Here is a 26,298-nt window from a genome sequence, read left to right on the forward strand (position 1 = left end):
GAATACATAGAAAGAAGGATCCTTTATTGTATGATTATATGATAGCGGAACAAACACTGGTAGCAGTTACTTCTGAAAAATATCTGGGAGTATGCGTGCGGAACGATTTGAAGTGGAATGATCATATAAAATTAATTGTTGGTAAGGCGGGTACCAGGTTGAGATTCATTGGGAGAGTGCTTAGAAAATGTAATCTATCAACAAAGGAGGTGGCTTACAAAACACTCGTTCGACCTATACTTGAGTATTGCTCATCAGTGTGGGATCCGTACCAGATCGGTCTGACGGAGGAGATAGAGAAGATCCAAAGAAGAGCGGCGCGTTTCGTCACAGGGTTATTTGGTAACCGTGATAGCGTTACGGAGATGTTTAATAAACTCAAGTGGCAGACTCTGCAAGAGAGGCGCTCTGCATCGCGGTGTAGCTCGCTCGCCAGGTTTCGAGAGGGTGCGTTTCTGGATGAGGTATCGAATATATTGCTTCCCCCTACTTATACCTCCCGAGGAGATCACGAATGTAAAATTAGAGAGATTAGAGCGCGCACGGAGGCTTTCAGACAGTCGTTCTTCCCGCGAACCATACGCGACTGGAACAGGAAAGGGAGGTAATGACAGTGGCACGTAAAATGCCCTCCGCCACACACCGTTGGGTGGCTTGCGGAGTATAAATGTAGATGTAGATGAACCGCGCGACCTCTACGGTCGCAGTTTCGAATCCTGCCTCGGGCATGGATGTGTGTGATGTCCTTAGGTTAGTTAGGTTTAAGAAGTTCTAGGTGACTGATGATCTCAGATGTTGAGTCCCATAGTGCTCAGAGCCATTTGAACCATTTTTCTTCTGTTCCCATTCGTGCCACCCAGGCCACAAGTGGTGGCACAAAGTATGAGTGTGATATCTCTTCAGCAGGACAAGTTGTCCGTCCCATATGCTTATTAAGCCGTTGTTAAATGAGTCATTGCTGACAAAACCACACGCAACTGCCCATTTAACGAAAACATATCGTAGCCGGAACAAATGTGCCAACAGTCTGCAATGTAATTCCGTCCTCTGCAGTCTGGGTCGTACCGTCTTCTCTGAGCTTTCGCTCAATTGTTTAAACACACTGTAACCGAAAGTGCAGCACCATCTTTCATTAGAAGAATGTGGAATATTCGGATCGGTACTGTTGTCCTTTTATTAGAACGACCGTAGTAAATTTTAATGTGGTTTTACTCCATTAGCGACTACATATTATTGTTATTGTAATGATTGTTCCCCTTTAGAACGATTGAATTTGAATTCATAATTTTATCTCCTTACGTTTTTCTTGTTTGCTTCCCACAAAATCTTCATCCTCTCAGAATGCTGTCCATTTCTTACCAGACTGGCGCGATGTTCTTTCCTCAAAATTCACACTTGTGATTTTATTCCGGCCCTGAGTGCGCTCTTCGAAATTTTTAATGCTGATCTGCTGCAGAACCCTCTGGACTTCTTTCAGCCATTTACTCTTCGTTATAATATTGAAAAGTTTCCTTGCTGTCCTGAAGTTTTCCTCCTGTAGATATATGTATAAAATTTGGCTTGGCTTTTTCTGATTTCGTCTGTTACTGTGTTGGTCTTTATATAGAGCTCGTTTTGTGGTCTCTTCATCCAAATGCCGTTTTTGTTGATTGCCCCGTAAATCTTCCTGAGAATTTTTCTTTCCTGACTTTCTATTTCCCTAATTTTTAAATGACCATCAATCACCGTTGTTTCAGTTGCTTAGATTTCTTCTGGAAGAATCACTGTTCTTAATTTTGCGTCTTCCGAAATGCACTTCTTGACGTATTGCGTCCATGATAGGCCTTCTGGAGCAAGGTGATTCTTTGTTCATTGGCGATTCGGTTTAATGCTGAGGACTGTATAGTTTCTCCGAGGTATTTAAGATGATAGACTTGTGCAATTTTACCATGTATTGTGGTTAAAGGGGATTTATTTTCTGGCTGTCTTTCCATATATTTGGTTTTTTCATAAAATATCTGCAGTCCGTTTCTTGTGAAATTTCATGTAGTTTTTTCACTGCGTGAATCCCTTCTGTTACGTTATTGTGGTAATTGCAATACCGTCAGCGAAAGCAAGCCACTTGACTTTAATTCGGTCCTCTTTTTTGATACCAATTTGGATGCCCTTTGCATGAGATTCCCATTCCCTGATGATATTTTCTAGAACAATATTGGAAAGCATTGGGGATAGTCCGTCCCACTGTCAGATTCCACTTTTGATTTCGAAGGGTTCTGATGTTTCGCCCATGAATTTCACTTTGGATGTTGTTCCTATAAGTGTCTGTTGTGTGATTTTTCATGTCTTTCGGCCGATCCCAAATTTTTCCATGATTTTAAACAGGGTTTCACGGTCCACTGAATCGTATGCTTTCCTGAAGTCGATGAATGTAATTACTGTGTTTCTGCATTTCCTCATTTGTAATATCGTCTTTAAGCACCAGATCTGTTCCGCACATGATCGTCCTATTTTGAATCCGACCTGGTATTCACCAATTAGTGGATCTACTTGGGATTCTATCCTCTTTAAAAGTGCTTTGGAAAGGATTTTGTAAGCGACTGTGAGCAGGGAAATTCCTCTGTAATTGTTGATGTCTATCTTTTCGCCCTTCTCGCCCTTTTTGTGCAGAGGGTGAATTAGATCGCATTTCCGGTCCTCTGGAATTTTCCCCGTCATCCATACGTCAGATTTGTCATCCATATGTCTGGTGATGTGGTTTCTGCATTAGTACAGGATCGTTTAGCTTCCAGAATTCAGCAAAGATCCAATTTTCTCCTGGTGCTTTGTTATTTTTCAACTGTTCGACTATTTCCATAATTTCTTCGAGATCCGGGGCATGTGAATACTGCAGAAGAGAAGATAAGTTTTTCTTGGGGTGGTTAGCAGTTGAGGATGGAACTGAAATATTGGGCTAAGATTCTGCAGTTTTTTTTCCTGTTAGTTTTCAAAGACCCATAGGGTTTCTCGAAGCACAAGCTAGGTGCTTGGTATCCCTGTACGTTTTCTCTGAAAGTCTTATAGAAATTACTTTTATTATTTTTGATGAAATCTTGCTGGACTTCACAGAGTTTGTTGTTGACATATCCCCGTTTTTCTTTTCTAATTATTTTTGAAGTCTGTTTTTGGGTTTTCAGAAAGTGCTCCCAGTTTCCTTCAGTTTTGTGACTGCTAATTTCTTTCCACGCAGTTATTCTGTTGTCGACTGCCTGATCGCAGGTTGCGTTCCACCAGCGATGTTTCCTGGTGCGAGGGGCTTGTCCTAATTTGGTAGCTTCCTGAATTATCTCTGCTAGTTTCTTCCAGTCTGTTGATTTTTCCTGATAGATTTGCATAATTATTTTTTCTTTGTTGAGGTTCAGATATTTCGGATCTGGTTTGGTACTTTTGGGTAGCCTTTTTAGCATTCTATTGGTTTGGAATTTTATTTATATTTGGAGGAAATGATGATCTGATTCAAAGACACCTTTCCAGGTTCTGATATTTAGAATTATTTTTATGTTTTCCTTGGAAATTGCGAAATGGTCAATTTGGTATTCACTCCGTATAAAACTAGGTGATCTCCATGTGGTTAATTTATGTGCAGGTTTTTGAAATTGGGTACTCATGATCTTAAATCCGAAGTTTCTGCAGAACTTAAATAGTTTTTCACCATTCTTGTTGGTACGTTTGTGTTTGGTATGGGGGCCAGAGGTATCTCTGATTTTTTTTCCTTGCCTAACTGTATGTTAACGTCCCTTAATAAGATTTTCACATGGTGCCTTGGTATTTTATTTGTTGTTTCTTCTAGTGTTTCCCGGAAAGAATCCACTGTTTCAGGGTCGATACTGTTGTGGTGTATGCTTCATTAGCTGACTTCACTAAAACAGGGAGACTCTCTCGTTGGGAGACTTGAGTTCAATAACTGAGTCGAATATGGAAGTGCGTACGGCGAATACAGTTCCGAAAAGTGGTAATTTGTCTCCTACTTGTATGGCAGGTTTGCCCTTGTAGATCCTGTAATTCTCTGTGTGAAAGAGTCCTTTATTCATGTATCTTGTTTCCTGCATTGCAGTGATTTTCAGGTCAAAATTTCCCGTTGCGTTGGTGAGTTGCTTTAATTTGCCAGTTTTACTGAGGGTGTTCACATTAATTATGCGAATAAAGTTTTGACGTTGCGTTTTGAGAGTGTGAGAAGTCTTTGAGAAGCTCCGATTCTTCTCTGCATGATGTCCCTGATCTGCCAAAATCCGATGATCCGGTGAATCCAGCCTATCGACTAGTGGCTGGGGTAGTGACTCTGTGGTCGTCTTTTCCATGATGCGTTCAAGTTGAATTTTGGTTTTTGTGGTGATCCTTGTTGAGACCACAGGTGTACGACTCGACTTTTGAGATCGAGAAGATTTGTGTGTGTGTGTGTGTGTGTGTGTGTGTGTGTGTGTGTGTGTGTGTGTATACCCCCACGTATGTGTGGCAAGAGCAAGCCATTGTTGCTTATTTATCCCTGCACAGCAGGTCAGGCGTTGACAAGTGTGAACACTTGGACGCAAAACGGCCAGTCTACACTGACAAGTGTAGTTCACTTAGTGGTGCAGCTACGATCATGCAGAAAACATAAAGTCGTAAAGTTTGTGATGTTTTTTTGGTGAGACTGTTCGACACAGAGAAAAAACAAATAACACACTTAAGTAGGGACATATTAACGTACCAATTGTCACCATACCTGTGCCTATACCCCTTAAACGCCGTATATAACGAAAGGAAGATTGAATTTTTAGAGTTTTTGGATACTAAGGATCAATTGTGGAAAGAACATTTAATCAAAACTGCTTATTTAACAGATTTTTTTACCAAATTCAGTGAGGTTAACTTGAAGCTACAAGGCGACGGTCTGAAATTGAGAAAAACTAAATCAATCATTTCAGCTTTTCTTGCCAGAATTAAACTAATGAAGCAAAACACTGGACGGTGCAGATTATCCTAGTTTCCAAGTTCGTCACAGACTAACTGCCAGGATTATGACGTTTCAATCTACGTTCAATATTTAAATGTCATTCACAGACACTGAAACTAGATTTCAGGATGTTTTGGCTGTTGAAATACCGCAATGTATTATCAGTACACACAATGATATAGAAAAATCGGGTGTAGTGGTACAAGAAGAACTGGTCGTAGTAAGGACTAAGGAAGAACTTAAGATGCGGAAAAAAAGGACACAGCTCAACTTGTAAGATGTCACATGGGCATCAAATTTCATCACAGTTCTACTTAATGCCACAGTGAGTGTGTCGCACGATCGTAAGTTCGTCATATCCTTCTTATCTACATTTCACACCTCTTTGAGGGATCACTCCAGTCACACCGTCGCTCGAAATCGGCACGAAAAGGCCGCAGTAGTTGGCTTTAATGGCGTGAATGAAACCACCCCTTTCAATAGGGCGTTGATTCCCAAACACTTTGCAGTCGAAAACGACGGGGGGATCAGATAGTGGTACAATAAGTACCCTCCGCCACACACCGTAAGGTGGCTCGCGGAGTATAGATGTAGATGTAGATGTAGACGGTTAGCAATGCCATGAGCAACGGGAAGACATTGTTCATAACCTGCGATACTGCCTGACATCCTCGGGCGTTCAATCCTTTTATAAGGGCGTTGCGGGGTTGCATCCTCATTGAAAGTGTTCATGCTAATTTGGAGCTGAACACGTCTGAAAAGTTTTGTTCTTGTGTTTAGGCTGGAACCACCAGAGATCGCTCATAACCAGTCGACGAAATTCGTACGTGATAGAAAGTAGCAAACTGTGCTTACGCTTTTTCATCCCTCTTATTCCGCGTCTTCTCCTATAGCGTGATCACGAGATTATGCGGCGCTTACACGTGTGAATAAAATCGGAAAAGGTCTAAGACAACCCAGCTCGGCAAAACCCTCACCGGCTCCTGTCCGCATTTACTGAGAATTTTAGAAATGTATCTGTATAGACAGTGTGCTCCCTGCCGCCGTTGGATAAGCAGCTGCAGCAGCAAGTCGTATACTCTTAGCTCATTTAGTTGTTAGATAGTTAATTCTTAATTTCTTTGCGTGTTTTTGGTATTTGCATTGTTTAATTCATAAATTTCGGGCGCATTATAGTATTTGAGAGTTGTAGCATCGCGTTTTAGTACCTGAATAGTGTAAAATCGCGTAGTCTCCTTCCGCCGCCGAGCAGTGTGTCAGCAGTGCGCAAGTAGCAGCATTACTGCATTTACTAGGCAATCTTGTATTTTAATAACCGTTTAAATTTTGTGTCGATTTGTTTGTGCTCTCTGTAGATTAGTTCAGACGTTCTTTGCACAACAGTTTTTAGCATGGATAGGGACTGCAACTGCTGTGTTCGGATGCAGGCTGAGTTGGCATCCCTTCTCTCCCAGCTTCAGGCAGTGTTGGCTTCGGTCACACAGCTTGAGGCTGTTGCAATGGGCATCACTGTGGGGGTCCGGATGGGGGTTTGTCGGGGACGGCCAGCTCGTCCCACACATCCCCCGATCGGGCTACGACTGTGGCTGCCCGGGATACTGCCCACATTTAGGCTGATGCCTCACCTGTGGTAGAGTGGGAGGTCGTCTCGAGGTGTGGCAGGAGGTGAAAGACATTACGGAGGGCTGAACGGAAGGCCTATCCAATTTGTCTGACGAACCGGTTTCAGGCTCTGTCTCAGGCTGATACTGATCTTCGGCCGGACGTGGCTGCTTGTCCTGTTCCAGAGGTTGCCCCTCAGTCTGCAAGATCCGGGTGGTCGCAGAGGGTGGGCTTACTGGTAGTTGGGAGCTCCAACGTCAGGCGCGTAATGGGGTCCCTTAGGGATATGGCAGCAAGAGAGGGGAAGAAAACCAGTGTGCACTCCGTGTGCATGCCGGGGAGAGTCATTCCAGATGTGGAAAGGGTCCTTCCGGATGCCATGAAGGGTACAGGGTGCATCCATCTGGAGGTAGTCGCTCATGTCGGCACCAATGATGTGTGTCGCTATGGATCGGAGGAAATCCTCTCTGGCTTCAGGCGGCTATCTGATTTGGTGAAGACTGCCAGTCTCGCTAGCGGGATGAAAGCAGAGCTCACCATCTGCAGCATCGTCGACAGGACTGACTGCGGACCTTTGGTACAGAGCCGAGTGGAGGGCCTGAATCAGAGGCTGAGACGGTTCTGCGACCGTGTGGGCTGCAGATTCCTCGACTTGCGCCATAGGGTGGTGGGGTTTCGGGTTCCGCTGGATAGGTCAGGAGTCCACTACACGCAGCAAGTGGCTACACGGGTAGCAGGTGTTGTATGGCGTGGACTGGGCGGTTTTTTAGGTTAGATGGCCTCGGGCAAGTACAGAAAGGGCGGCAGCCTCAAAGGGTGTGGGGCAAAGTCAGGACATGCGGTGGCCAAGCAGCAATCGGTATTGTAACTGTAAACTGTCGAAGCTGCATTGGTAAAGTACCGGAACTTCAAGCGCTGATAGAAAGCAGAAAGGTACAGAAAGCTGGCTGAAGCCAGAGATAAATTCTGTCGAAATTTTTACAAAGGCACAGACGGTGTTTAGAAAGGATGGATTGCATGCAACCGGTGGTGGCGTTTTTGTCGCTCTTAGTAGTAGTTTATCCTGTAGTGAAGTAGAAGTGGATAGTTCCTGTGAATCATTATGGGTGGAGGTTACACTCAGCAACCGAGCTAGGTTAATAGTTGGCTCCTTTTACCGACCACCCGACTCAGCAGCATTAGTGGCAGAACAACTGAGAGAAAATTTGGAATACATTTCACATAAATTTACTCAGCATGTTATAGTCTTAGGTGGAGATTTCAATTTACCATATATAAACTGGGACACTCAGATGTTTAGGACGAGTGGTAGGGACAGAGCATCGAGTGGCATTATACTGAGTGCACTATCCGAAAATTACCTCGAGCAATTAAACAGAGAACCGACTCGTGGTTGCCGGCCAGTGTGGCCACGCGGTTAAGGGCGCTTCAGTCTGGAACCGCGCGACCGCTACGGTCGCAGGTTCGAATCCTGCCTCGGGCATTGATGTGTGTGATGTCCTTAGGTTAGTTAGGTTTAAGTAGTTCCAAGTCTAGGGGACTGATGACCTTAGATGTTAAGTCCCATAGTGCTCAGAGCCATTTGAACCATTTGAACCGACTTGTGGAGATAACATCTTGGACCTACTGATAACAAACAGACCCGAACTTTTCGACTCTGTAAGTGCAGAACAAGGAATCAGTGATCATAAGACCGTTGCAGCATCCCTGAATATGGAAGTTAATAGAAATATATAAAAAGGGAGGAAGGTTTATCTGTTTAGCAAGAGTAATAGAAGGCAGATTTCAGACTACCTAACAGATCAAAACGAAAATTTCTGTTCTGACACTGACAATGTTGAGTGTTTATGGAAAAAGTTCAAGGCGATCGTAAAATGCGTTTTAGACAGGTACGTGCCGAGTAAAACTGTGAGGGACGGGAAAACCCACCGTGGTTCATCAACAAAGTTAGGAAACTACTGCGAAAGCCGGCCGCGGTGGTCTAGCGATTCAGGCGCTCAGTCCGGAACCGCGGGACTGCTACGGTCGCAGGTTCGAATCCTGCCTCGGGCATGGATGTGTGTGGTGTCCTTAGGTTAGTTAGGTTTAAGTAGTTCTAAGTTCTAGGGGACTGATGACCACAGATGTTAAGTCCCATAGTGCTCAGAGCCAAACTACTGCGAAAGCAAAGAGAGCTTCACTCCAAGTGTAAACGCAGCCAAAACCTCTCAGACAAACAGAAGCTAAACGATGTCAAAGTTAGCGTAAGGAGCGCTATGCGTGAAGCGTTCAGTGAATTCGAAAGTAAAAGTCTATGTACCGACTTGACAGAAAATCCTAGGAAGTTCTGGTCTTACGTTAAATCAGTAAGTGGCTCGAAACAGCAGATCCAGACACTCCGGGATGATGATGGCATTGAAACAGAGGATGACACGCGTAAAGCTGAAATACTAAACACCTTTTTCCAAAGCTGTTTCACAGAGGAAGACTGCACTGCAGTTCCTTCTCTAAATCCTCGCACAAACGAAAAAATGGCTGACATCGATATAAGTGTCCAAGGAATAGAAATGCAACTGGAATCACTCAACAGAAGAAAGTCCACTGGATCTGACGGGATACCAGTTCGATTCCACACAGAACTTGGCCCCCTTCTAACAGCCGTGTACCGCAAGTCTCTAGAGGAACGGAAGGTTCCAAATGATTGGAAAAGAGCACAGGTAGTCCCAGTCTTCAAGAAGGGTCGTCGAGCAGATGCGCAAAACTATAGACCTATATCTCTGACGTCGATCTGTTGTAGAATTTTAGAACATGTTTTTTGCTCGCCTTGGAAACCCAGAATCTACTCTGTAGGAATCAACATGGCTTCTGGAAACAGCGATCGTGTGAGACCCAACTCGCTTTATTTGTTCATGAGACCCAGAAAATATTAGATACAGGCTCCCAGGTAGATGCTATTTTCCTTGACTTCCGGAAGGCGTTCGATACAGTTCCTCACTGTTGTCTGATAAAAAAAGTAAGAGCCTACGGAATATCAGACCAGCTGTGTGGCTGGATTGAAGAGTTTTTAGCAAACAGAACACAGCATGTTGTTATCAATGGAGAGACGTCTACAGACGTTAAAGTAACTTCTGGCGTGCCACAGGGGAGTGTTATGGGACCATTGCTTTCACAATATATATAAATGACCTAGTAGATAGTGTCGGAAGTTCCATGCGGCTTTTCGCGGATGATGCTGTAGTATACAGAGAAGTTGCAACATTAGAAAATTGTAGCGAAATGCAGGAAGATCTGCAGTGGATAGGCACTTGGTGCAGGGAGTGGGAACTGACCCTTAACATAGACAAATGTAATGTATTGCGAATACATAGAAAGAAGGACCCATTATTGTATATTTATATGATAGCGGAACAAACACTGGTAGCAGTTACTTCCGTAAAATATCTGGGAGTATGCGTACGGAACGATTTGAAGTGGAATGATCATATAAAATTAATTGTTGGCAAGGCGGGTACCAGGTTGAGATTCATTGGGAGAGTCCTTAGAAAATGTAGTCCATCAACAAAGGAGGTGGCTTACAAAACACTCGTTCGACCTATACTTGAGTATTGCTCATCAGTGTGAGATCCGTACCAGATCGGGTTGATGGAGGAGATAGAGAAGATCCAAAGAAGCGCGGCGCGTTTCGTCACAGGGTTATTTGGTAACCGTGATAGCGTTACGGAGATGTTTAGCAAACTCAAGTGGCAGACTCTGCAGGAGAGGCGCTCTGCATCGCGGTATAGCTTGCTCGCCAGGTTTCGAGAGGGTGCGTTTCTGGATGAGGTATCGAATATATTGCTTCCCCCTACTTATACCTCCCGAGCAGATCACGAATGTAAAATTAGAGAGATTCGAGCGCGCACGGAGGCTTTCAGACAGTCGTTCTTCCCGCGAACCATACGCGACTGGAACAGAAAAGGGAGGTAATGACAGTGGCACGTAAAGTGCCCTCCGCCACACACCGTTGGGTGGCTTGCGGAATATAAATGTAGATGTAGATGTAGATGAAACCGTGACGGAAATCCTAGTCGCGTGTGGATCTGCACTCCCTTAGACACCGGCTAATGGCGGATGGTCTACCACCAAGCGCAAGAGCAGCAGTGTAGCGGTGAAAGACCAACAGCGTTCTCTGCATGCAGGTGCCTGGGACACTTCATAAGTTCTGAGCTGAGGCCTTTTTTTCGCCTGTGTCGACACCTTGTTATTCGAAGGGTCATGAAGCGCAGGGCGCCTTGCATTTCCACCGTTTCAGAGGAAGGTTTTACACACCTCTGAGCCAAGGGCCGCAATGGGTGGGGAAATAAAGGGTTTCGAAACAGTGATCCTTTAATTCTTCTGTGCAATGTAATTAGTTTTTGCATAACGTTTACAGAAGTCTTTTTTCTTTTATTGCCGTCAGGGGAATGTTTATACACTCCTGGAAATGGAAAAAAGAACACATTGACACCGGTGTGTCAGACCCACCATACTTGCTCCGGACACTGCGAGAGGGCTGTACAAGCAATGATCACACGCACGGCACAGCGGACACACCAGGAACCGCGGTATTGGCCGTCGAATAACGCTAGCTGCGCAGCATTTGTGCACCGCCGCCGTCAGTGTCAGCCAGTTTGCCGTGGCATACGGAGCTCCATCGCAGTCTTTAACACTGGTAGCATGCCGCGACAGCGTGGACGTGAACCGTATGTGCAGTTGACGGACTTTGAGCGAGGGCGTATAGTGGGCATGCGGGAGGCCGGGTGGACGTACCGCCGAATTGCTCAACACGTGGGGCGTGAGGTCTCCACAGTACATCGATGTTGTCGCCAGTGGTCGGCGGAAGGTGCACGTGCCCGTCGACCTGGGACCGGACGGCAGCGACGCACGGATGCACGCAAGACCGTAGGATCTTACGCAGTGCCGTAGGGGACCGCACCGCCACTTCCCAGCAAATTAGGGACACTGTTGTTCCTGGGGTATCGGCGAGGACCATTCGCAACCGTCTCCATGAAGCTGGGCTACGGTCCCGCACACCGTTAGGCCGTCTTCCGCTCACGCCCCAACATCGTGCAGCCCGCCTCCAGTGGTGTCGCGACAGGCGTGAATGGAGGGACGAATGGAGACGTGTCGTCTTCAGCGATGAGAGTCGATTCTGCCTTGGTGCCAATGATGGTCGTATGCGTGTTTGGCGCCGTGCAGGTGAGCGCCACAATCAGGACTGCATACGACCGAGGCACACAGGGCCAACACCCGGCATCATGGTGTGGGGAGCGATCTCCTACACTGGCCGTACACCACTGGTGATCGTCGAGGGGACACTGAATAGTGCACGGTACATCCAAACCGTCATCGAACCCATCGTTCTACCATTCCTAGACCGGCAAGGGAACTTGCTGTTCCAACAGGACAATGCACGTCCGCATGTATCCCGTGCCACCCAACGTGCTCTAGAAGGTGTAAGTCAACTACCCTGGCCAGCAAGATCTCCGGATCTGTCCCCCATTGAGCATGTTTGGGACTGGATGAAGCGTCGTCTCACGCGGTCTGCACGTCCAGCACGAACGCTGGTCCAACTGAGGCGCCAGGTGGAAATGGCATGGCAAGCCGTTCCACAGGACTACATCCACCATCTCTACGATCGTCTTCATGGGAGAATAGCAGCCTGCATTGCTGCGAAAGGTGGATATACGCTGTACTAGTGCCGACATTGTGCATGCTCTGTTGCCTGTGTCTATGTGCCTGTGGTTCTGTCAGTGTGATCATGTGATGTATCTGACCCCAGGAATGTGTCAATAAAGTTTCCCCTTCCTGGGACAATGAATTCACGGTGTTCTTATTTCAATTTCCAGGAGTGTATTAATGATGACGAAGTGACGTAAGAGAGCCAGAGGGAACTGAAAATCTCACGGAGCGTGCATGCGGTATAGCTTATCTTCTTTTGTGGGGCAACTTGTGGCTTTTCCCCGGCTTGAGTGACCGCAAGTGTTCTGTGTCACTATGTTGCTCTCGACTCCATCACTACACCACTGTGGTACGTTGTAAAAGGTAATCATTAACCCTGTATACCAGATCAAAGCCTCCCAGAAGGAAAGGTGAGAGCTAGGTCTCGGTTCGGGAAGGGGGGGGGGGGAGGGGTAGAATTCTCTACAAGTTCTCACAATCATTGTCTGCGACTCCGCTAAACTGCGAGACAAAAAACACTTTAGCTTTAGTAATCATTTTATTAGTCGTGACTACGCTCACACGATATTACGCTGATCCGTTGGTGTGGCTGCGGTGCAACAGGCATGAAATTCCAGCCCACAAACTGAACTTGTGGCACCTGCACAACACAATGCGTGCGAGTTTGCATGTTCGATTTAATATTCTGGCGGGTACACAGGTTGTTAATATAGCAGCATTTCACTTTTGCAACCGCTTATCTCGCGCTTACATTTACTTCTGATGTTACGATGTTAATCACTTAAATGTGTTACCTAGAGAAATCTATTCCCGAAATTTCATTACTGTACATTAATTGTTTTTTGATGTTGCGATTTTTTGTCACTGTACAGCAGGGCATCTGAAGATCTTGTCAAATTTAGTTATTTGGGACGCGACACATTTTCAAACTCATAGAATGAGTCGTAAAAAAAACTGACATATTTGAATCTTGCCCCTTCTTGGAAAAATTTCTGTGGACGCTCTTGTACAGGATGTACATGGTGTTACTGCTACGTAATTCGTGTGGCTGCTTTGAAATCCTAACCATCTGTTACCTTATCATATACATTGAAGAGCCAAAGAAAGTGGCACTCCTGCTTATTACCGTGAAGGGCCCCCGAGAGCACGTAGAAGTGCCGCGACGCGACGTGGCATGGACTCGATTAATGTCTGAAGTAGTGCTGGAGGGAACTGCCACCATGAATCCTGCAGAGCTGTCCATAAGTCCGTGAAAATAGAAGGGGACAGAGATCTCTTCTGAACAGCACGTTGCAAGGCATACCACATATGCTGAAAAATGTTCATGTTTTTTTAGTTTGGTGACTGACAGAAGTGTTTAAACTCAGAACAGTGTTCCTGGAGCCACTCTGTAGCAATTTTGGACGTCTCGTGTTTCGCATTGTCCTGCTGGAATTGCCCATGTTTGTCCGAATGCACAATGGACCTGAATGGATGTAAATGATCAGACAAGAAGCTTACGTACGTGTCACTTGTCAGATTCATATCTAGACGTATCAGGGGTCCAATATCACTCCAACTGCACACTCCCCACACCACCTCAGAGCCCCCACCTGCTTGAACACTCCGCTGCTGACACGCTGTCTCCATACGTCCATCCTCTCGATACAATTTGAAGCGAGTCTCGTCCGACCAGGCAACATGTTTCCAGTCATCGACAGTCCAATGTCGGTATTGACGGGCCCAGACGATGCGTAAGACTTAGTGCCGTTCAGTCATTAAGGGTACACGAGTGGACCTTCGGCCCCGAAAGCCCTCACGATGATGTTCCGTCTAATGGTTCGCACTCTAACACTTGTTGACGGCCTAGCAATGAAATCTACAGAAATTTGCGGACAGTTTGCATTTCTGTCACGTTGAACGATTCTCGTCAACCGTCGTTTGTCCCGTTCTTGCAGGATCTTTTTCCGGCAGCAGCGATGTCAGATATTAGATGTTTTACCGGATTCCTGATATTCACGATACACTCGTGAAATGATCGTACGGGAAAATCCCCACTTCATCGCTACCTGGGAGATGCAGTGTCCCTTGCGCCGACTATTAACACCACGTTCAAAATCTCTTAAATCTCGATAACCTGCCAGTGTAGCGGCAGTAACAATCTAACAACTGCCTCAGACACTTGTTGCATTATACAGGCATTGCCGATCGCATCGCCGTATTCTGCCTGTTTACATATCTCTGTATTTGAATACTCGTGCCTATACCAGTTTCTTTGGCGCTCCAATGTAGCACGCTTCACGCCAGTTCGGCCTCTTTGGCACGCCGCCATCATGGCGTTGCAATTTTAATGGCCAGCAGTGCCCAGTGTAGATAAGACTGCAGGGACGGTACGCTTGCCTGGTCCGGCTTCAGCCCCTGGTGCTCGGCTGGCCGTGAAGGCTACGGCGAGGCGCGGCGCGGCGCTGCGCGGTATCGAGCGCGGCCAGTCCTCGGTGTCGCGCCGTCTTTTGTCTCCGCACATTGTTGGGGCTGCCGCCGCTCCCCTGGGCGCCCTCGTGCTCTCGCTCGCCCACTCGACCTTCTAGGCGGACCGACCTCCCGCGGCCGAAACACGGCCTGCCAGGTGAACCGCCGCCTCTCACATAGCAAGAGAGCGCTCGTCATGTACACTCTAAGGCAGGAAAAAAAGACCACGAAGAAAGTATCCGAATGGTATGAAAATTTCTAGGTGTAATGTACATGTACAGACAAACTAAAGGCTACAATTTCAGAAAAATTGTGTTATTTATTCAAGAGAAAGAGCCTCACAAACTTATCGAGTCAGTAACGCGTTGGTCCACCTCTGGCCATAAAGCAAGAAGTTGCTCGGTTTGGCATTAATAAATGAAGTTGTTGGATGTCCTGAGGGATAAGATGCCATACTCTGTCCAATTGATGCGTTAGATCGCCAAAATACCGAGATGGTCGGAAAGCCCTCCCCGTAATGCTCCAAACTTTCTCAATTGGGAAAAGATCCAGCGGCCTCGCTTGCCAAGGCAGGTTTGGAAAGCACGAATACAAGCAATATAAACTCTTGCTGTGTGTGTGTAGTGGGGGGGAAGGGGGGGGGATGGGCGTTATCTTGCTGAAATGTGAGGCCCAGATGGCTTGCCATGAAGTGCAACAAAACAGGACGTAGAGTATCGTCAGTACACCATTGTGATGTTAGGGTGCCGTAGATGGCAACCAAAGGGGTCCTTCTATGAAAAGAAATAGCCCCTTCCCCCCTCAGACCATCAGTCCTCGTTGTAAGGCTTTATGGTGTCAAGTAATTAGCATGGTGTCCCACCACTGTTCAGAGCGTCTTCAGGCACGTCTTCGGCCTGGAAACGCATTTAATGATGAGACTCGCTTTGAATTGAGCCGTAATGACCACCGAAGACATGTCTAGAGGCGACCCGGTCAGCGTAGGTATACCAACCTGACTGTCGACCGCAATACGGGTCGACAGCTAGGACTAATGAGCTGGGATGTTAATTCCTTTCGTAGCAGGACCCCTTTGGTCGTCATCCGCAGCACCCTTCCAGCACAGCGGTACGTCTCGAGCCCGTGGCCGAGCGGTTCTATGCGCTTCAGTCCGGAACCGCGCGACCGCTACGGTCGCAGGTTCGAGTCCTGCCTCAGGCATGGGTGTGTGTGATGTCCTTGTTAGTTAGGTTTAAGTAGTTCTAAGTTCTAGGGGACTGATGACCTCAGATGATAAGTCCCATAGAGGTCAGAGCCCTTTGAACCATTTGGTACGTCTCGATATTCTACGGCCAGTTTTGTTGCCCATCATAGCAAGCCATCCTGCGCCTTACATTTCAGTAAGATGTGCCAGCCCGCACAGGGCAATAGTTTCTACTCTGTGCTCGCCAGACTCTATCAAGGCAAGAAGGTCGCTGCATTACTTCTCAACTGGCAACGTTTCGAACATTGTGGACAGAACCCTAAAATCTGGTCGAGATCTGTTGGCCAACTCGCCATTTGGACAGAATTTGGCATGAAATCCTTCAGTAGGACACCCAACAGCTCTTGTCAATCAATGCTGAGTCGAATAAATGCTAGTGTGAGGGCCACAGATGTACCAACGCGTTAGTGACGTGCTCAATTTGTGAAGCTCCTCCCTTGAATAAATATCCATTTTTTAAAAATTGTTTTCATTTGTTTGTCTGTACATGTACATCACATTTACCGAGTTTCGTGGTGTGTCGTTTTGTAAGTCTAATACAAACCATACCGGGCAGTGACCAGTGACTGAATTGGAGGTACATGTCAATGACTCAGCTGTTACGAGACAGGCGTATATGTACATATTGAGTGAAGCAGATTGGGTAATAGAGAAGTGAATGACAGAGTACAGCAAATCACAAAAGTAATCGGTTGTATGAGTTTTGTTCGCAGGACTATAACATTTCTAACAATAATCGGAAATAAGTGGGTAGGGGGGTAGGCTAATGTTTGAATCTGTCCTACGTTATAAATCAGATCTATGGATTTTAAATTTTGACCAAAAAGGAAGAGTAACAGCTTTGGAAGCGGATTAATTGCGAAGGAGTGCCAGAATATCAACAAACAATAAAAAGATGAAGTAAGAGGTAAAATGAAGGCAAATAAAAGAGTTTATAGCACTGCCGACTACTATTAAACTGCCAATACACCGAAATGTTGCTCCTGTGAAAGGATACTTCTTTGACCGTGATTTTGCATTGTGGAAAGGTATCGGACTGTTTTTGGTTCTCTAGAGATTTCTATCGAAGGGAAGCAGTACCAGGACAAACGGGAGCCGAATCAAGGTTCTATTAGTAATAAAGTAAACTGAACTTACGTAAAACAAAACTGTCGCCAGCCTAGTTAGGTAAAGTTATACGAAGTGCTAGCATGGTGCATAAAGGAAGTTAGCTATTGGGATTGACTTTACATGATATTTAAATTCTATTTTACTGTTGAGATACAATGCAGTAGCGCAATTTAGCAAGTAATGTAACAGTGGTTTGACGTGAACTACACAGGAGGAGTATTAATGAGTGTAGGCAACAACTGGGTCTCAGTAACGCTTATTAACTGTACATTTCAGTAGGAAGGTAATCATTATACCTAAGTGGTTATTAATAGTGGGTCACTTCTAACTTGGAGAAGTGGTTCTTCTGTCAGTTCCGATATTGGAAATCAGTGCGATTGAAATAGTTCTCGAATAATATTTACCGATTATTATTTGTATTCTCAAGGAACATTCACTTCCTCACATGTATTTAGCTCGAATGAGACGTGTGATTCCTGAGTCTCGTATAGTTGTAGCTATTTGCTTACTATAGGAGATAGAAGTTATAAGAATTTAAGTTGTACTTCTGGATTACTGTTACTGAAATATGAAATTTAAATCTGGTCCAGCTATTAGCTTTGGGACCCAGAAACTAATTTATCATTAGACTCAGATCGAGGCTGAACACTTCAGTCAACACAATATGAGAAAGACAATTACTTTTATACACCTGAAATTACAAACACTGATACTTCGAAACCTGCAAAATAATTAGTCTTTATGCTACTAGACAGTAATTCAAAACTTATGCTCACTGAATAATAATGAAATTTATTACTCCACGAAGTGTATTAATTGTAGTGAAAATGTACTGAAATGACTTTTCAGCTCAATAAAATAGGATACTCGGAAATATCGTAGCACTTGGGATACTCCCTGACTAAATAAACGACTAAGGGTAAAATACGGTTGTTCAACAAAAAGTTTACAGGAAACAAACCTATTATTAAAAACGAAAACGCATAACTGATCCATACTATTATACTGTACACAACCGATAGTTTGAGTTGAAGGTGGTGGCAATCTCGGTCTCTGCGGTTTTAAAAAAAGACGGAAAAGTATTGGTGGCTCTTGCTGTTTAATCAGCTCCAAAAATTCTCTCCTTAGTGTCGGATTTTCGTGGTGCACAGCAAGTCAAATATGTCATGAATAGTAAGCCAAATTATGTCCACATCCGAGGCTGTATTATATAATTTTCCAATTCTTCTTGCCTCGTTCAGTTCACAATATAAGCACTCATTGATTGATAACCACCGACTGACTCATGCCACAAAGAAGCTTTGCAGTTCGACCGCCATCCACCTTTTCTATTCCCGCTAAACCAGTTTCGTTGCAGAGGGGCTTACCTCCATGTTTTGCATATTTACAAACTTACGTGCCATATGCATGAACCAGTATTACAAATGTTTTTAACATCTCTACTCTTTTATAGCATATTACTTTCGAAAATGGATCGATAGATTAATTACAGTTGCATAAATGGTCTTACATAATGAATCACACATTGGCAAAGATGTTACGTCGAACAGCCTGGTGATACAAAAGTCACTTTAAATACAAATACACAAAGAAATCAGATAACACAATTATAGGTAACATCGATAATTGTGTTCCAAGTGATAGAATTGAGAGAAAATCGTTAAAGAAGAATGAACATTAGTTGAGAATGTCAGATGATTGGTGGCGAACGTAAATGCGGCACACCTCGACGTTCCTGGAAAGACAACATTAGAGAAACAAAGGAGCATCGCAATGAGCCCAAGGAGAATCCCATGAATAGACAGGCATGGAAGAAGATAACACGAATACAGCAGAATGATATTATTAACTGATCTTTGTATTAATTATTCCTGTAGTAATAATAATAATAATTATTATTATATAACAATAATAATAACAGTAAACAGCAAGTAGTAAACTTTGAGGAGCCCGGTGACACTGAAGTACTGTTACAGACGACAAAGGATTTGGAAGAGCGCTTGAACGGAGCGGATAGTATTTCGAAAAGAGGTCAACATCGTGGTATCTCAGATTATCTCGCACTATTGATTAATGGATTCTACAGGGTGTTCTGTCTAATTTTTGTCTCCGTTTTATGCACCAAGCGGTCTTCTTCAGGTGCTGCGAGTTTTGCTGTTGCGTGTACTTGCTGCCTGGACTCCAACCAGACTGTGAGCTACTGCTGTTCTCATATCACTGTTTATACCCGAGTTTGGTTCCAGACGGCCACCATGCTCTTTGATACTCTTGGTTTTCAAAGAACGCACTGATATTTCGTGAAACGCAAATTCTCTCAACGTCTTCCAAGTCTAGTTGATGTGCTATCCGGCTAGATTTTAATATGGTACAACGGGGCTATTCCACTCAAGGAGCTAATCAGCATGAAATAAGAATGTTGCAACAGTGCACTAGTTCCTCACAAAGTCAAGGCCATTTTGCCTTAAGTTTGTGCCAGTATCTCTCTGTCGCCGCATGTGGTTGTAGGAAGGGTGTTTTCTGCTACATTATTGAAAAAGGAATAAATTAAACGAATTGTGGTGGATTATTGCCACAGTTAAAGAACACAACCTAACGAATTAAGGTGCACCACGCATAATCACGTGAAATTTTTAACTCTTATTGTTACTTGCATAAGAACACAGGTTATACAGTGTGTGTATCAACAGATATTGCTATTTTTTTCACAAAGATCTGATTTGCTGCGTCTTTCGAAATGTCTGCACATGGTGCTATTTCGCCCCTTACAGGTCTGGCTATTTCCTCTCAGTCAAATTATTAGTTTAATTGATGGTTTACTGCGAAATTCTAGAGAACAAGTTTCCTTAGTCTCTTTTCAGATGGCCCCTACGTTCAAAGCGAAAACAACCAAGTGATTCGTGGTCCGAGGAAGATATCAAACAAACAGTAACACGTGTTGGAGGCAGCTCCTCTGGACGGATAAAGTGCCAGCAATGTACTATATTGTTTCACGAAGAGTGTGTAGGTGCAAAAGGACGAAAAATGTTTAGTTCTGTTAAATGCTTGTGATTTTGGCACTGGAATACGCTGGGCGGAATATCCTCTTGACTGGGTACAATAGCATCACCACTTTTATACACCTTGATTTCTACCCTCTTCAGATGTTCGTCTAATAATTTGGTCGTCTAAGGGAATGTCAGCCTTTTACATACCGGAATATATTCGCTATAAACATACCGTAATTGTTTCACCCCGACAGATTTTTTAAAAGGTTTCATATCATATTATACAGGGCTTAAAGCTGAAATGAGTGGAATATGTCCACTGTACCCTAAACGGAGCGAGCTACGCCAAGCGTTATTTGAAATAAAAACCGCCGCCCCCGTTTTATTAGGTTTTCTGACGTCTTTATTTCGATAACTCCGTAATTATGCCGTCCCAGAAACTTGGCATTTGCATCACGCTACTGTTCTCACCCTATTGCATTCCGTGATTATATTCGAGTCAGAACTCGGCAACAGCTGATTTGCCTAGTCAACGATATATATTCGGATATAGAGGTGAAAATTGCTGGCTGAAATTTCGTGAAGAGGCGGCCGGTGTGGCCAAGCGGTTCTAGGCGCTTCAGCCTGGAACAGCGCGACCGTTACGGTCGCAGGTTCGGATCCTGCCTCGGGCATGGATGTGTGTGATGTCCTTAGGTTGGTTAGGTTTAAGTAGTTCTAAGTTCTAGGGAAGTGATGACCTCAGATGTTAAGTCCCATGGTGCTCAGAGCCATTTCGTGAAGATCTCGCCGCAACGAAAAACATCTTCGTTTTGATGATTGCCACCCCACCTTATGTATCATATCCGTGACACTCTCGCTCCTACTTTGCTATAATACGAGTCTAGCTGCTCTTCCCTGTAATTTTTCGCTGACCTCTGTAAATGCACCTGATAGGCACCCGATACTGCAGAGCAATACTCATGAAGAATTCGGACGAGCATAATGTTGGCGGTCTCTTTAGTAAAAATGGTTCAAATTGCTCTGAGCACTATGGGACTCAACTGCTGAGGTCATCAGTCCCCTAGAACTTAGAACTACTTAAACCTAACTAACCTAAGGACATCACAAACATCCATGCCCGAGGCAGGATTCGAACCTGCGACCGTAGCGGTCTTGCGGTTCCAGACGGTCTCTTTAGTAGACCAGTTGCCCGTTCTAAGTGTTCTGGCGATGAAACAATTTCAAAAAATGTTCAAATGTGTGTGAATTCCTAATGGACAAAACTGCTGCGGTCATCGCTCCCTAGACTTACACACTACTTAAACTAATGTATGCTAAGAACAACACACACACCCATGCCCGAGGTAGGACTCGAACCTCCGGTGGGAGGGCCCGCGCAATTCGTGACATGGCGCCTCAAACCGCGAGGCCACTCCGATTGCTGTGGTTATCTTTCCCCACAATATCGCCTACGAGATCGGTCAAATTGAAATTATTCGTAAATACAGTCCCTAAGCATTTAGTTGAGTTGATGGCCTTTAGATTTGTGTGGTTTATCGTGCAACCGATGTTTAACGGATTTCTCTTAGTACTCATTTGGATGACTTCACGCTTTTCATTAAACAGAGTCAGTTGCCGCTTTTCGCACCATACAGATATCTTGTCTACATCATTTTGCAATTGGTTTTGATCTTCTTTTGACTTTATGAAACGGTAAATAACAGCACTGTCGGCAAAAAGTCGAAGATAGCTTCTCTGTTTCCTATATCACTTACATAGATTAGAAACAACAGCAAGCGTATATCACTTCCTTGGGGAACGCCAGCTATCACTTGTGTTATACTAATTGAAGTTCAGTCAATTACTACGAACTGTGAGCCTTCGGACAGGAAATTGCGAATCCAGTTGCACAGCTCAGACGATTCTCCATAGGCATGCAAGTTTTTTGATAGCTAAGCGATTTTTAGCAAGCCGGCCTAAGTGGCCGAGCGGTTCTAGGCGCTTCAGTCTGGAACCGCGCGACCGCCACGGTCGCAGGTTCGAATCCTGCCTCGGGCATGGACGTGTGTGATGTCCTTAGGTTAGTTAGGTTTAAGTAGTTCTAAGTTCTAGGGGACTGATGACCTCAGATATTAAGTCTCATAGTGCTCAGATCCATTTGAACCATTTTTTTTGATTTTTATCATATCTTCCGCAGTCTCAATCTCAATCTCTTTATCAGGCATTTTTGATTTTGATTGCATCGTTCGTTCACTCTGTTGACCTCCGTTTCACGGTGCAATGAGACTTCTGAAAAATCATAGCATCAAAGGGCGTAAGAGCCGTCTGGGATCGAACTCGGCTATAAAAACCGGTGCGAGATTAAGGTTAGTTCATTGTGGTTGGAGTAAAGACAGCGAGCACACATAACATCAAACTCGTAGCACCTTAAGGCGACGCCTGAGCCTGTCGTCGAAACAGTGTGCACAAAATGGAGGCAATAACTCGGCATGACAGCCAGAAACCCAGTGTTAAGATGAACGTCGATTAAAGTAAAAACAAGGGTAGTGAAATATAGTCGAAAAAATCAAGCATTGCTGAGTGAACTAGGCTAGAAAGTGAGACACTAAACATAGACGTTAGTTTTGTTATTCGGGCAACAGACTAACTGATGATAGCCGAAGAAGAGAGGATATAAAATGCGGACTGTCAATAACAAAGAAAGCGTTTCCGAAAAGAAGAGTTTGTTAACATCTAATATGAATTTAAGTGTTAGGAATTCATTTCTCAAGGTATTTTTACGGAGTGTAGCAATGTACGGTAGTGAACCGGTAGGAAATTCAGACAAGAGTTGGTAAAAGCTTTCGAAATGAGTTCCTAAAGAACAATGCTGATGGGTAGATCAACTAACAAATAAGGGAAAGGGGAAAAAGAAATTTATGGCACAACTTCACTTCGACGAGGAAATGCAAAATCCATATAAAACATGAAACTCCTACAATTTCGTAGGATTCGGAAGCTAAGGAACAAGCAATTGTTTGGGATCACCAAGATGGACTGAAACCAAACTAAGGGATTCGTTCGCGAAACGCTCCCAAGAAAATTATTTGTAAAAGAAAGGGGATGGTCGAAATATTTTAAAAGTAGAGCAAATCCTGTATGAAAGTTGGGATCTAACCTCATTTTGCATGAAATCTTGCTCTTGTAAAGTTTTAGTCAAGACGGATACCATCCTACGTGCAACAAAACAAAACAAAGCAAAATATTAATGGTTTATTGTCCAACTCATATCCTGGGACCACTTATTGTTACTCTAACAGCCAAAAGAGTTCATCGCACACGAAAATGTGGAACCAAGAAAACAGTCATTAGTAGCCAAATGCTTATGCTACAAGTTTTCGTGGATAATATGATTTCAGGGACCCACAAGGTGCGTTAGCTTACCAGAAAACACTGACATCGTAAATTTCCACACTTCACAGCAAAAGATACCTGTATCAACGGTCAAGTTTGAATTCTGTGACTGCCCTAATCTCCACCAGTGAAAACTAGTCACAGATTATTCTGAATTAATGGTAAACAGGTTCGTTCACTTCGAATTTAGAAAAATGTTCAAATGTGTGTGAACTACTAAAGGGCCAAACTGCTGAGGTCATCGGTCCCTAGACTTACACGTTACTGAAACTAACTTATGGTAAAAACAACACACACACACACACACACACACACACACACACACACACACACACACACACACACACACACATGCCCAACGGAGAACTCGAACCTGCGGCGGGAGTGGCCGCGCAGTCCGTGACATGGCGCCTCTAACCGCACTGTCACACCGCGTGGCTTCTAAATCAGAAATAAGTACACACATCAAAAAAAGTTTTTCGTCACCTCGGTTCCGAGAGTTCCGGAACCTGTACAGAAAATTGAAAACGAGATCAACATGAACATCATGCCCTTTTCATTGCTCATGTAAACCACACATTGCATGTTGTGCCGCCATACAGCGTGACCTCCAGATGTGGTGGTCCAGATTGCTGTACACTCCAGTATCTCTAATACCCAGTAGCACATCCTCTTGCATTGATGCATGCCTGTAGCCGTTGTGGCATACTATCCACAAGTTCATCAAGGCACTGTTGGTCCAGATTGTCCCTCAACGGTAATTCGGCGTGTATCACTCAGAGTGGTTGGGGAGTCACATCGTCCATAAACAGCCCTTTTCAATCTGTCCCAGGGATGTTCAGGGTTCATGTCCGGAGAACATACTGGCCACTCCGTTCGAGCGATGTCGTTATCCTGAGGGAAGTCATTCACAAGATGTGCAAGATGGGGGCACGGATTGTGTCCATGAAGACGAATGCCTCGCCTTTATGCTGCCGATATGGTTGCACTATCGGTCAAAGTGTGGCATTCACCTATCGTTCAGCCGTTACGGCGCCCTTCATGACCACATCGGCGTACGTCAGCCCCACATAATGCCACCCCAAAACAGCAGGGAACCTCCACCTTGCTGCACTCGTTGGACTGTGTGTCTAAGGCGTTCAGCCTGACCGGGGTGCCTCCAAACATGTCTTCGACGATAGTCTGTTGAAGGCATATGTGACACTCATCGATGAAGAGAACGTGATGCCAATCCTGAGCGGTCCATTCAGCATCTGTACCGCCCTGCATGGTGTCGCGGTTGCAAAGATGGACATCGCGATGGACGTCGGGAGTGAAGTTGCGCATCATGCAGCCTATTGCGCACAGTTTGAGTTGTAACACGACGTCCTGTGGCTGCACGAAAAGTTTTATTCAATATGGTGGTGTTGCTGTCAGGGATCCTCCGAGCTATAATCCAGAGCTAGCGGTCATTCACTGCAGTAGTAGCCCTTGGGCGGCGTGAGCGAGGCATTTCATCGACAGTTCCTGTCGCTCTGTATCTTCTCCATGTCCGAACAACATCGCTTTGGTTCACTCCGAGACGCCTGGACACTTCTCTTGTTGAGAACCCTTCCTGGCACAAAGTAACAATGCGGACGCTATCGAATTGCGGTATTGACTGTATAAGCATGGTTGAACTACATAAGACACAAGCCGTGTAGCTCCTTCATGGTGGAATGACTGGAACTGCCCGACTGTCGGAACCCCTCCGTCTAATAGGCGCTGCTCATGTTTACATCAATGGGCGGGTTTAGTGACATCTCTGAACAATCAAAGGGACTGTGTCAATGGTACAATATCCACAGTCAACATCTGTCTTCAGGAGTTCAGGGAACCGGGGTGATGCAATACCTTTTTTTGATGTGTGTATTTACAACGCGGAAAATTTCAACCTCAAATTATTTCATAATATGTACTGCATCTTAGTTCGTGTGCACGTTAATATTTTTACCAGCAAAATTGTAGGAAAGCAAGCGAGGAAAAAAAATCTTAATTTCGAAGTGATCTTTGTTGCTGCAGTGCGTAACAACAACGAAGACTAATGATAGTAACTTCAATTTATCAGCACCAGTTTGGCACCTATCTGCGAAAGCAAATCATTTTTAATAGTAATTTGATGAAATATGACGTTAATTAAAAGCGTTTATACATTATTACTGCTGGTAGATATACACACTCACAAAATTAATGTAGGTGAATTTGAAATTAAAGAAATAGTGTAATTTTATAGACAAACTGATACTGCAGTTCTCTGTACTACAGTAACAGTAATGGCTGTACGATGCTGGTAATCGGCGATGTTCAATTCCAAGATGATAAGTCAAGATTATCTGTCCATGTTAGACTATCTTACTACTATTATTTAACTAAAATAAAAAAATCAACAAGTAACAATGTCCCATTGCTCGTATTTACCAGATTCCTCACCTAACGCCTCTCTTCGGTCCTGAATATTAATGAATAGCAATTTTCGTTACCTCATGGCGCTATTGAATTCTTCCGAAAAGATGTTTTTAAGGTACGGTACAACCATCAGAAAGGAAAAAAATACAGGAGTTGAAAAGAAGGAAATGTTACGGGAAATGCTTGCTTGAACATGAATCCAGATGCTAGTCGTACATGCAGGTTACGACGTTGTATTTGACAACAAGCGACACCTGTCCTGTATATGTTGGAATGTCACTCGTGATAACAACGGCCTTGCCGCCGTGGACGTAGGTGTTGAACACCAAAGTTAAGCTTTGTCGGGCTGGGCTAGGTCTTCGATGGGCGACCATCCGGTCTGCCGACCGCTGTTGGCAAGTGGGGTGCACTCAACCCTTGTGAGGCAAACTAGGGAACTACTTGATTGAGAAGTAACGGCTCCGGTCTCGGAAACTGACATACGG

This window comes from Schistocerca piceifrons, chromosome 6 (genome assembly GCF_021461385.2).
Source record: "Schistocerca piceifrons isolate TAMUIC-IGC-003096 chromosome 6, iqSchPice1.1, whole genome shotgun sequence".
Classification (NCBI taxonomy): Eukaryota; Metazoa; Arthropoda; class Insecta; order Orthoptera; family Acrididae; genus Schistocerca; species Schistocerca piceifrons.